We start from the raw sequence: 13603 nt of genomic DNA, 5'->3' as shown, positions 1-13603 counted from the left end.
CAGCTGGTCTTTATACATCGAAAATCTGCTACCACCACATTTCAGCCTACAGTGATACACACCCCGTGTATCATTTTATGGTGACAATAATTATTTTATTTTGTATTGTATTGTATTGTATTTACCTTTCCTTCTCTTTACTTTCTCATTACACTTTACCACACTTGAAAAATCTTTTAACTCTCACTATGGCTACAATGAATTTACCAGCTCCTCAAGCATTTATGGTAAAATAAGGTGAAGTAACAAGTTTACAATGGGAAGAGTGGAAAGATCATTTTATTAATTATTTAGAAGCTTTTTATAGTGAAGAATTATCACCAGAGAAAAAAAAATACTGTTACATTGTTTAGGTAAAGGTGGTTTACGTATTTACAACCGTATGGAAAAGAAACCCAGGAGTGGTGATGAAGGAGATTTTTTTTGCATGCATTAGCAGACCTTGACTCTTACTTTGCCCCTACAGTGTGCAAAGCTGTCCACCGCTACAATTTCTATCATCGCAAACAAGGAACCAATGAAAAAGTGGAAGATTACATTGCAGCATTGAACAATTTAGCTTTGCCATCTAAATTTGGTGCAACAGAAGAAGAACTGATTCGCGATCAGTTAGTTATGCATTGTAATAATACACATTTGCAAGATAAGTTATGGATGAATGGTGACTCCAGCCTACGAGAAACCACTTCTATATTTCTAAGGCTGAACTCACGTCCAGATGTGCTAGGACTGTAATTTCTTCCAATAATAGTTCTCAAAATGATGAAGTTAATAAAATTGTGAGAACTCGTTCTCGTCCTGAAGATCAGACAAAAAAAATGATAGAGATGTTGTAGGCAAAGAAAAAAAAAATCAAAATGTTTTCAGAGTGAAGGAATGGTAGATTTAAGAGGTAAATGTTATAGATGTGGAAGTTCATTCCATCTTGCTCATGATAAAAAAATGTCCTGCGTAGGACAAAGCTGCTCTAATTGTAAAGTTTTGGGGCATTATTCCAGTGTCTGTCAAAAGAAAACAAGGTCTGTTAAATGGGTTGTTGATGAATATGCACGTGAAGATGAATGTTCAGATCCTGAGGAAGTTATTTGTGTCATAGAAGAACCTAATAGAGACGGAAGTACCATTAGGAAGAAACATGTGTGCAAAATTGTTATTGGGGGAGTTACAGTCACACTAATGGCTGATTCTGCCTCACCGTATACAATTATTAATCAGAACACTTGGGGGGAATCTTTAGAAGAAAATCTAGGCAGTGTCTTAGAAATCCCTGAAGTTCATCCAGTCAGTTATACTGGTGAACCTATTGACTTAATTGGATTAAAAAAAATACTTTTAGAATTCAAGGGTAGAAGTGCTGAATGCAAACTTTATGTTTCTAAATCTGGTCCTTGCGTCCTAGGATGGTGGGACCAGGGTGAGTTAGGAATAATGTTAGATCCCAACAGTGCTGGTCCAGTGTTAAGTGTTGCAGAAACTAACAACAAATAGTGCAATCTGATTATTTCCAAGTTTCCTACGGTATTTTCAGTTAAAGTTGGAGAACTGAAAGGTTTTTCACACAAGAATATTCTAAAAAAAGATGCCCGCCCTTGCATTCATAAAGTTAGGAACATTCCTATGGGCGTTAAGGAGAAATACACTTGTTCAGAATGGTGTAATTGAACAAATAGAATCATCTGATTGGGTCGCTCCATTAGTCGTCGCACACAAGGCCAATGGCGGTATCTGCCTATGTGTGGACTTGAGAGAACTGAACAAGAACATTTTTATAGACATTTTTCCACTTCCCAGGATTTCAGAATTACTCTCTGGCACCAGGAACAAACAATTGTTTTCCACTATCGAATTAACCTCCGCTTACCATCAGGTTCCTCTTCATGTGGAGAGCAGACAACTAACGACTTTTATTACCCCTATTGGCCTTTTTCAATTAAAGCCAGTACCTTTCGGTTTGGCATCTGCTGCTGCTATGTTTCAGCGATTAATGCATCAGATTTTTAATGACACTAAGAATATTGTATTTTTTCAAGATGACATACTGGTCATGGGTTCTGACAAAAGTGAGCATGACAATACCCTGATTAAAGTTCTTGAGATTTTAGAACTTAAAGGGCTTACAGCTGAAGAATCTAAATGTAAACTGGCTAGAAGTTGTGTTACTTATTTAGGGCATGAGATTAACTCTAAAGGAATTTTTCAGAAATCTGAACTTGTTGACGCTATTAAGAATGCTCCAATACCCCAGAATAAGGATGAAGTTAGATCCTTTTTAGGATTAGCAGAATTGTATTTGAAATTCATACACAATTTCTCTGGAAAAATGTATAGAGTCAGACGGCTTCTAAAGAAAGGTTGTGCATTTTTTTGGTCTCAAGAGTGTCAATCCAGTTTTAAATGAATCACAAAAGATATTTGTTCTGCTTCTGCAATCAAGGGTTTCTATCCTAACCTCAAGAGCATCATCACCACTGATGCTAGTGGGAAGGGCCTGGGTGCGGTATTATCTACAATTCAAGAAAATGGCAATTAATATGTTGTGGCATTCGCTTCTAGAGCGCTCACTAGCACTGAGGAAAAATACTCAGTGATTGAACGAGAGGTTCTGGGTTGCGTATGAGCTCTTAAAAATTTCAGGCAGTATATTTGGAGTACATGTGTTACTGTCAGGACAGACCACAAACCCTTGACCAAAGTACTTACATCGAAAGGTCTTAGCAATGTCTCGCCTAGGATTTCACTTATGTCCATCCAATTACTTGATTATGTTTATAATGTAATTTATGTTCCTGGTGTTCGAAATAGGATTGCTGACTTTCTCAGCATATGTCCTCTTCGCAATACCATAGAAGAAAAAAAATGAATGGGACGATTGGATGGTTGCTTCTGTTTTCGGGAATGACCTGCAAAGCATTTCTCATGATGAATGGTCACATACCCAAGCTAAAGATTCAACCTTGGTTACTGTTATTAAGCATGTCCAGAAAGATTAGCCTGCAAAAGCAATGTTAGAGAATAATCTCCTTGCTTTTTGGGAAGTTAGGAATGATTTATCAATTGAAGATGGCTTGTTGATTAGAAATGGAAGACATTTTCCTCCTGTAGACTTTCGGAATAAAATCATTGGATTATGCCATGAAGGTCATTTAGGGATTGTTAAATGCAAGTCTAGAATCAAACAATCATATTGGTGGCCTGGCTTGATAAAGATATCGAGAGAGAAATCAGAAATTGTGTTCAGTGCATCAATTCTCATAAGAGTTTGACTGCACACAAAGCTCCCTTACACCGTATTATTGTCCTCACATGTCTTCGGAGAGAACTGGCATCAATATCTTTGGCCCTGTTAGGAATGTCAATATTTTTTCATAATCGTTGCTGTGGACCACTTTTCAAAGTGGCTTGAATACAAAATAGTTGACAAACCTGATACTGAATCTGTACTCATGTTTTTGGCTAATGTATTTGGTCGTGAAGGTCTTCCCAAATACATCATTTCAGATAATGGTGGACAGTTTATTAGTGAGCCATTTACGAAATTCATTAAAGAAGTTGGCATTAACCATAGAACCACTTTTTTGTACCACCCTGAAGAAAATGGTTGGAAGATACTCAACACAAACAAAAAGAGACTTTCGACCATACTCATAACGTAAAAAAAAAGTACATCTCTGTATTGGTGATGTAGTGAAAGTGAAAAAAGGTAGATTGACATGTAAAGGAGAAAGTCAATTCTCTGCTCCTTTAAAAGTTATCAAAGTAATGTGTAATTCTGCTTTGTTAAGTGATGGAAAAGTGTGGTATGCTAGTAGGATTGCCAAATTCAGAGGTGAATTTGAACCTAGCTTGATTCAAAATACTCATTTTAAGCAACATCCAATTAGGTATGATTGGATTCAAGATTTTCCTTGTAACACTGAGTCTATTCCAGGTGCTGCAGAAGATGGGAGGTATGTTTCTATTCCCAATTTTCCTCGTGTTACTGAGGGGGAAAATGGTGATTTATTTAATTCTCCTAGCATTGACAATGACATTCCTAGTTTTGATGTAGGTGGCGTGAGCGTTGCCTCCAAGGATTGCTTCATTCCCGAAGGAGATTCTGAAGTTACTAGAGCTGGGAGAGTTTGTGTTAAACCTCTTTATTTAAAAGACTACATCACACGTTTGTCCTTGTTAATTTATGCTAGCAAGGTTGTATATTATTCTTTTAGGATTAAACTTATCTTAGTCATGCTAGCAACTTGTTAACAAATATATATATATATATATTTTTATATTGTTGAATTACTTTGTTATCTTCTTTTAGTTTTTTAAATTCTTTTGTGGGAAAGGGGAAGTGTTGTGTTTATGTCCTCGCTGCCACATGACCTCATTGGATTCCACTCTGTGCATTCTGTAACCAAGGAATCCAGTGAAATCAGTCTGAGGCAGATCGAGGCTGGAAGAGCAGTGTTCAGACTGTCCTCCTCAACTTACGACTGGGTTCTTTAATTAACCCCATTCAAGTGCAACTCTTTGTGGCGTATTTTACTTTGCAACATGGCCCCCGTGTCCGTACCTTAACCTTAGTGCAGGGCAGAACTATGTTAGACATTATAGATAGGGGGGCTGCCTCTCCCTGTGACCTCTTACAAAGGTCCACCTCGCTGTGAGACCCGTGGCCCCAGGCAACTTCCCGAGTGGACTACTTGAAGAAAAGAACAAGTGCACAGCGTATAAACCTTAAAGTTGAACAGTTTTTAGATTTGTAAGTAGGTGCTCCCACGTTATCGTCTCCTATCCACGTGACGATTAAATCATATAAGTATTAGAAGTGCATTCAATTGAAAATTGGTTGCATCCCATGGGGCACTCTGAAAGTAATGTTCAGTGAACTTGTAAATAAATTTGTGAATGAATTTCTTATATACATTTTCAGGTTGTCAAATTCATTTTATTTCTTCTTTTGAGATAGTCATTCCATATTCATCATATCAATGTTAGTTGCACATCTGATTGATGTAAGCTCCAATGCATTTCGGGCAAAAGCCCTTCATCTGGGAGCATATCTACAAGTGAAAACAATAAAGCTCATTCAGTCTATTAAATGCATAATGTCTACAACATAAAATATACAGTGGTGATTCGAATGAGAAAACGTGAAAAAGAGCGAGTTAAACGTGCAGGGGGTGCAACAACCGTGCAGTGAAAAAAGTGAAACAAAAAACGGGTTCCAATCAGCAAAAACGTACAGGTTCGGCAGATGCGTCGTGTCAGGGTGTCGAAATATCTAAACGCCAAGGGAAAAGACAGCATAAGTCTAACGTCCTAACGAGTTATGGGATTGTTACGAAGATAGTCAAAAAAATAATACTTACAGATGAAAAGTGAAACGCGGGTTTTCTAATTTGGCGGCTCGCGGTTAGCGGAGCTTCCTGATTGTGGGTATAATCGGAAGACTATTGGGTGAGTTTACATGCAACGCGTGGGTCACGTGTGGGCGTCGTGATGGGTAAAGCTAAAAAACGGACTGACAAATGTCGATCATGTAGGAACATGAAAGACAGACTATGATCAAAGAGGAAAGCCGACTGTGACGAGAATTACGCGTTTGGTGAAAAGTAAAAGTAAATATGCGAAAACTCTGAAAAGTAAAAAGAAGAAAGGGAAATTTAAAGATAAGAAAATAAAACTGAAAAAACGGTGATGAAAAAAATGAAAGATAATAGGATGAATAAATTACATCAGGTCAATTAAACAGAACATAGGCCCCAAAAAACAGGCTCATAATTATAGATAACAAGAAAATTCAGTTTGATCATTTAATCCATGGGGTTTCATCGTATTCAGTCTGTAAATCCAATAATTTTCACGACGGAGCAAATACTTGTTGTTGTCTCTTCATTCAGTCTTTTGTATTGTTTCTAGCGCCATGAATTTCAACTGAGAAATGTTGTGATTCATCTCCAAAAAGTGTGCTGCTACTGATGACTTTAGGTTTTTGGTTCTTATGTTGGACTTATGTTGTAACTTTCAATGCAATTTGTTGACCCTTCATGGGATGCATAACTTTATTTCCAGGTAACGTGAAACAACGTGATCAAACTGGAACCATTTTTAAAGGAACAAGACCATGTGCAAATTGCAATAATTACCATAACATAGTACCTGGAAATAAAGTTATGCATCCCATGAAGGGTCAACAAATTGCATTGAAAGTTACAGCCACTTGTGATACTACTAACGTCGTGTATCTACTAAAATGCCCTTACGGCAAGGCGTACATAGGAAAGACTGAACGCAAATTGAAAGTACGTCTCAATGAACATAAGTCCAACATAAGAACCAAAAACTTAAAGTCATCAGAAGCAGCACACTTTTTAGAGATGAATCACAACATTTTTCTGTTGAAATTTATGGTGCTAGAAACACTACAAAAGACTGATGGAAGAAACAACAACAAGTATTTGCTCCGTCGTGAAAAATATTGGATTTACAGACTGAATACGATAAAACCAGATGGATTAAATGATCAAACTGAATTTTCTTGTTATCTATAATTATGAGCCCGTTTTTTGGGGCCTATGTTCTGTATAATTGACCTGATGTAGTTTATTCATCCTATTATCTTTCATTTTTTTCATCACCTGTTTAACGTTTTTTCAGTTTTATTTTCTTATCTTTAAATTTACCTTCCTTCTTTTTATTTTTCAGAGTTTTTGCATATTTAGTTTTACTTTTCACCATACACGTAATTCCAGTCACAGTCGGCTTTCCTCTTTGATCATAGTCTGTCTTTCATGTTCCTACATGATAGACGTTTGTCAGTCCGTTTTTTAGCTTTACCCATCACGACGCCCACACGTGACCCAAGCGTTGCATGTAAACTCACCCAATAGCCTTCCGATTATACCCACAATCAGGAAGCTCCACTAACCGCGAGCCGCCAAATTAGAAAACCCGTGTTTCACTTTTCATCTGTAAGTATTATTTTTTTGACTACCTTCGTAACAATCCCATAACTCGTTAGGACGTTAGACTTATGCTGTGTTTTCCCTTGGCATTTAGATATTTCGACACTCTGACACGACGCATCTGCCGAACCTGTAAGTTTTCGCTGATTGGAACCCGTTTTTTGTTTAACTTTTTTCACTGCACGGTTCTTGCACCCCCTGCACGTTTAACTTGCTCTTTTTCACGTTTTCTCATTCGAATCACCACTGTATATTTTATGTTGTAGACATTATGCATTTAATAGACTGAATGAGCTTTATTGTTTTCACTTGTAGATATGCTCCCAGATGAAGGGCTTTTGCCCGAAATGCATTGGAGCTTACATCAATCAGATGTGCAACTAACATTGATATGATGAATATGGAATGACTATCTCAAAAGAAGATATAAAATGAATTTGACAACCTGAAATTGTATATAAGAAATTCATTCACAAATTTATTTACAAGTTCACTGAACATTACTTTCAGAACTTCCCGAGTGGGCCACGAACTCCTAACGACATGGGAGCCTGAATCACTGTGCGGTGTGGCATTCACCAAGCATTAAAGACTGGCCATTAACTATATTAATTTAGCCTGACAACCTGGTGAGCTGTGGTGCAGCCGCATCGCCGCAGTTGAGAGGTGCAAGACGTCGGGGGCCCTGCACCATCCTACAGCCCTGCTCATTCCGAAAAGCGCACCGGTGTCATAATTGAGGCATACGCATAATATTACATCTGAACTGGCAGATAGTTTTTTTATTTTTTTTTATTTCTTTATTGGCATTTCAAAAGCATACAAACAAGAGTCATTGAGTCGGCACGCACAGTAAAAGAGCAACACGTTCGTTTTCAAACACTGATGTGAATATGATACAAAAATACACTGATTCCCAAATGTCTTACATTACTGAAAAAGCACAAAATTACCCGTCTCCTATGGAGTCCCCATTGTCCCTCCCCAGTCAATCTTATGTGTAGAGTCGGCGACCCCCGCCGGCAGCTCTCCGATCATGGCTCCCCCGTCAGTGTGTCGTGTCGCGTCGTCCTGTCACCCCCCTGGCGCCTGCAGCTCGTCAGTCTCACTATGGCCTGGAGTCTCCTTTGTGGTGCACTTTTCCAAATACAGCGCCCAGTAGTTCTTGGTGCGGTTGCGAGGTGGCAGTAGTTTAGTATACAGTTCTGTTTGCGTAGAACAGTACAGCATGTCCCTGGACCAGGTATCCAGTGTCGGGGTGGGTCCCCGAATCCACGTCAACGCAACACATTGCCTAGCAATGAGGAAGGCCATATAGACGAGCCGTCTATACTCTGGTAGTATATCTTTGGAGAACCCCAGTAGGGCCACCAGTGGAGTCGAGGCTAGTGTCAGACCGGTAATCTTGCTCAGTTCAGCATGGACTTTGCACCAGAAATCCGCGACTTTCGGGCAGAACCAAGCTAAGTGCAAGAAATCCGCGGATTTCTCCCTGCAACGTTCACATCCGGGACTCTCCCTCAGCCCATATCTGAAGAGTCGCTCGGGAGTTTAATAAACCCTGTTCAGAAATGTAAAATGCGTCAAGCGGTGTCGACCGTTCAGCGACACTCATTTGACATTTGTGCAGCAATAACGCCACTTATCTTCCGGATGTTCAATTGCCAGGTTGGTCTGCCACGCCAAGCGAGGTTTGACATAGTCCGTCGTCCGTTCCGCCAGTGTTATACGATACAGGTTTGTGATCATTTTAGGCGGCGACTTAGCGTTTATGACAAAATCAAAATGCTGCGACTACCTGGGGTTCCGTCAAGTCAGCTCCCAGCAATGCCTTCAGGGCATGTCTGATTCTATGGAACTGGAACAGCGATAGGAGTGACCCAGGGGCGTCCTTCAGGTCTAGTTCCTCCCAGGTTCGCGCCTTACCTTCCGCGAAGAGGTCGCCCACACTATTAATATTTAGTTTGGCCAGGGCTGCCACCACTCCCCTGTCCTTACAGGGGAGGAGCCACGAGGACCAGGCTAACCGCGCCGCTGGGGCGTAAATAATGAGTAAGCCTGTGTATCCATAAGGTGAAACCACGCATGTGTCACGGTGTTCAGGGAGTCTATGATGCCCGTCCGTCGGTCCCTAGGGCGGGACAGCAGCGCTGGCAAGGGGGTCGGGGCAGCTACGATCGTCTCTATGCACAGGTGCGGTGCATCGGTCGGACCATGGATCCAGCCAAATGCGTGCGCACCCTGCGCAGCACGGTAGTAGAGCTCCAAGTCTGGGGTGTTCAAGCCACCGTCCTCGAAGGGGCAAATGAGTATGTCCTATGCTACTCTGGGTTGTTTCCCAGCCCAAATAAGTCGCAGCACCAGAGTGTGGAGCTGCCGGAAGAACGATCCCGACAAAGCCATGGGTATATTACTAAATAAGAACAGAAAGCGGGGGAGGGCGATCATTTTCAATAGCGAAATGCGTCCCAGCAACAACAGCGGGAGATTCACCCATTTTTTCACATCATCCTCCAGCTTGGAAACTGCAACCCCGTAGTTCTCACGGAGGACCACCTCCGAGTCCGTATGGAGTCTAATCCCCAAGTAACGGATCGAGTCTGTGGTCCACTGGATGGGGTATTCCGAGGTGAATCTAGTGGTGGCGGGTGTTAATGGAAACATTAAGGATTTGGCCCAGTTCACATGGATCCCCGACAAGCTGAACAGAACCACCTCTCTTAGCTTTGTCGGAAGATTGGTTTCCGGGTGCCGCACATATAAGAGGGTATCATCCGCGTATGTGGACACTATCAGGTTGTATGCGGGGAACCGTATGCCGCGCTGGCCATGATATTCGCGCAGTGCACAGGCTAAGGGTTCTGCCGCTATGGCGTATAGCAGAGGGGAAGGTGGGCATCCTTGCCTGGTGCCTCGACCAATACTGAAGGACTCAGTCGTGAGTGAGCCTATGCGGACCCGAGCCGAGGGGGAAGCATACAGCGCGGTCAGCAGGTGAAGAAACCGGTCTCCCACTACCATGCTACCGCCGGGATTTCCTGTTGTGTGTGTTGAAACGCCGCAAACACAGTCCTCAAATTATAACTGAGGTTGCGATTGGGGACGAACCCCGCTTGTTCCGGGGCAACTAGCTTGGATACTAACGGAGCTAGGCGGTTAGCGATAATTTTCGCAAAATTCTTCGCATCGACATTCAGTAATGAGATTGGCCTATACGATGCGCAGTCCTCTGGAGGTTTCCCAGGTTTTAAAATAGCCACTATGATCGCTTCCCTCATCGTGGGGGGCATATCACTTGCTTCCGCAATCTGTTCAACTAGTAGCAGCAATCTGGGGATCAACAGATCAGAATACGTTTTATAGAATGCTGCCATCAGGCCATTGCAGCCCGGTGCATCACCAGCCCGATGGAGGAGAGTGCCCAAACAACCTCCTCTCTCTCGAACGGCCGAACCAAGAACTCCCGGTGTGGGTTAGATAGCCACTGGAGCTGTATAAGCGTGAGATTATCAAGAATACGCTCGTCTGGTATCGGTCCCTTAGAAGTGTACAACGACGCGTAAAAGTCGCGGAATTGGGTCGCTACCTGTGTATCTGTCAGCAGTACCCCTGTCTGGGATGCTCTCATCTCGGGTACCGTCGCGGCAGGCCTGCGTTGTCTCGCCATCTGAGCCAGTACAGTCCCCGGTCGCTCTCCCTCCCCATAGGACCTCGCAATGGCATACTTCCCCAAATATTTCACCTCTGCATCTGCCTCTTCATGGTATTCGCGAATCGTCTGAGCTAACTCCCCGAGCAGCTCCGCACTCGAGTCACGCAACCGCCTCATCTCTATGTCTTTGAGCTTTCTAGCAGCGACAAGCGGCCCCTGATCGATTTGAGAACTCCAGCGTGCTTAGATATAACCACTCCGCGTATAAATGCTTTGAAGGCCTCCCAGACCGTCAAAAAAGAATACACCGACCCAACGTTTTTGTCGAAAAACTCCTCAGTAGCAATTGCCAATTCTTCCCTAAAGGCTGCGTCTAATAGAGAGTATGGGGGAAAGCGCCAAGAGAAGGGGGGGGTATTTCGCTAAAGCTCTAAGAGTCAGCAAGACGGGGGAGTGATCAGAATAGGTGCGTGGCAGTATTACACACGACTGGACCTGAGGGATGAGATGCGAGGCTACCAGCCAATAGTCTATAAGAGTATGGATGTCGTGTGGCGCAGAGTAGTGAGTGTATCCGCCCTGTTGCGGGTGTCTGGTCCTCCATAAGTCCTGCAAACCTAGTCGCAGTAACTCAGCTTCCAGAACCCGAGCAGAGGCCAAGGGGCGTCATTCGGCCCATCTGATCTATCAAGGGAAGGTTGGTGGACCATGTACAAGTCGCCGCCCCATAGGACATCTCCCCCACAGAGGTCTCGCACCTTGGAAGCTAACGTCAGGTAAAAGGCAGGGCAGTCAAAATTGGGGCCATAAGTGTTAACTATTTGTAGCGTCATTCCCTTACCAGTAAATTTTGTGATGACGTAGCGTCCCTCTCCGTTGGTGTCGACCAGGGTCAGTGTGAATGAGGCTTTAGGGTTCACCCAGGTCAATACGCCTCTGGCGTGGGAGGTGAAACCGGCCGCGTGTATGTTATGAGCTAGGCCCCTATACTGTAACGTCGGGCTGTCAGGTCGCAAGTGTGTCTCTTGTAATAGTGCTATGTCAATCGCGTGCCTAGAGAGGTATTGTAGTATACGTCTAACCTTCCGGTGATCGTTTAAGCCTCTTACGTTCCATGTCAGTAAGGTAATTGTGTCAGTGTCTCGCTCTTGTCGTGTCATGTCGAGAGAATCAGTGCATATGCGTTCCCAGGTGTTGCACTTCGTGCTGCTGTGTGGCGATAGCGCTCTGTCATGTTCACGCCTACAAGACTCTCAGCCAACTTGGAAAAGAACCTACGGTCACCTTTCCTCGCTGTCAAGTCTAGGAATAAATTAAACAGTTCTCCTCCCTGTCCCTCCCACGCTTGCCCTACCCCAACTCGGCCGCGATCCCGCCACCCTCCCACCCTCAAACCCACAACAATTTACAACAAATTCTTAGAACTCCCCCCCTCCCTCCCATGAGCCCAAACAGTCATCCCGAAAAGAAAAAAATAAAGGGAAAAATAGAGGGATCCCCAAACCAAGGAAATCCCTCCGTGAGTGTGTGTTACACGCTGGGGCGTAGGTAGCTTGCCAACAGTATATCTGGACACAGAAAAAAAAATACTTTGTGACGTTCTGCTCCGTCCCAGCCCCCACCCCCTAAATACAAATAAGCAACATAGCAAGTGATCACACATACTGCAATACGTCATAAGTAAGGGATAACAATCAAACACTATATCTGCTAATATGACGTTTTTAGCCCTTTCCCTCAACCAACCGTCCATTGTTCAACGCTATGTCAGCGCAACCAATTCCAGGCAAGAGGTTTAGCTTGGTGCAGAGTGTCTAAATTAAGCTTGGTGGTGCTAGGACCCCAGTCTCGTATAAGGGCATTGTTTTCCCCCTCATAAATCCCTGTGCTCCACTAGACTTACATCAGCATGGACCCTCCCATTCCATGAACCCCACCCCCACTCCTTACCCCGCATGTCTGTAGTCTCCGCAAAGCCAAAGCGTTGGCCAAGAGCAGGGGTTGTAGGGCTATCAGGAGCTATTTACAAAAACTAAAAGGACCAGACCCCAGTTTTCAGAGCTATACTTTACTCAGTCTGTCAATCTTGTTCATCCAATGAGCCTTCGGCAGAGTCTGTAGATCGTCCGGGCGCCTCAGTATGTCTTCTCTCTTTGCTCGTGACAACAAAAGAGTACCAGAGGGTCTAAGAGAAAAACAATGGGTTTGTGGTGTGTGGAACCAAACGACAATCACCCTTTCAACTGACCTAAAGAGAAGAAGTATTCAATGACACTCTGATGGATGGTCAAAGATACCCATCAGTCACCATTCGGAACCGCCCTTCATCATTTGGGTTTCTTCCAAAACCATCTACCCAGGTATGCTATTCTCAAACAGAAGGAGACCAAGATGTTAATGGATCCCTTCAGTTGAAAAAACAGGTAGTATGGTGTTTCACTTCTCAAGATTAGTAAGTGGAAAAGTGTAAGATGACTGATGGAGTGCAGTGCAAAAAACTAGGTGAAAGAAATAAAATAAGAAAGGTGTGCTTAAAATTGGATGAGGGAGTACAGAACAGAATTTATTCATGTAATATTCACTCCGCCAACATTAAAATATTTGTTAAGACAGTTTAAGAAATGAGCTGTCTAGAGATGGAACCAGGTCAACATGTTTCAGCAATTAACGGACAGATTTGTCCTTGCTTTCTTCAGGACCTTACAACAAATTAATGCTACTGCAAAATGAAAAGAAATAACAAGTGACAATAAGAAACACAGTTCAAAGACAAGTACTGATTTCACCTGCAGTCTCTAGGTGAAGAGTCTTGTCTTGTTCCTTACAGGTTGTGTCGTTCACTAGGACAGGTCAGAACAAGAAGGGTTAAGTGTCAGAAAAACTGGAATCACACACAAACACACATAGGGCAGCTAGGTCTAATGATTATAAACCTACAGCTAAGTCAGGCTATAAGAATTGACTATAGACACTCATATACGTAGTGCAGTTGATTTAACAG

At 42.8% G+C, this 13603-nt stretch overlaps 1 protein-coding gene across 2 annotated transcripts in view; it reads right to left on the bottom strand.

Moving 5' to 3' along the window:
- POLG (DNA polymerase gamma, catalytic subunit) overlaps nt 1-13603 on the bottom strand; it is a 796646-nt gene that overhangs the window by 745679 nt on the left and 37364 nt on the right. The gene's annotated exons all lie outside the window — the stretch shown is intronic.

This window comes from Lissotriton vulgaris, chromosome 2_1 (assembly GCF_964263255.1).
Source record: "Lissotriton vulgaris chromosome 2_1, aLisVul1.2, whole genome shotgun sequence".
In the NCBI taxonomy this organism is placed as follows: Eukaryota; Metazoa; Chordata; class Amphibia; order Caudata; family Salamandridae; genus Lissotriton; species Lissotriton vulgaris.
Note: the sequence above shows the minus strand (reverse complement) of the source record. Positions and strands in the feature narration are given on the sequence as shown.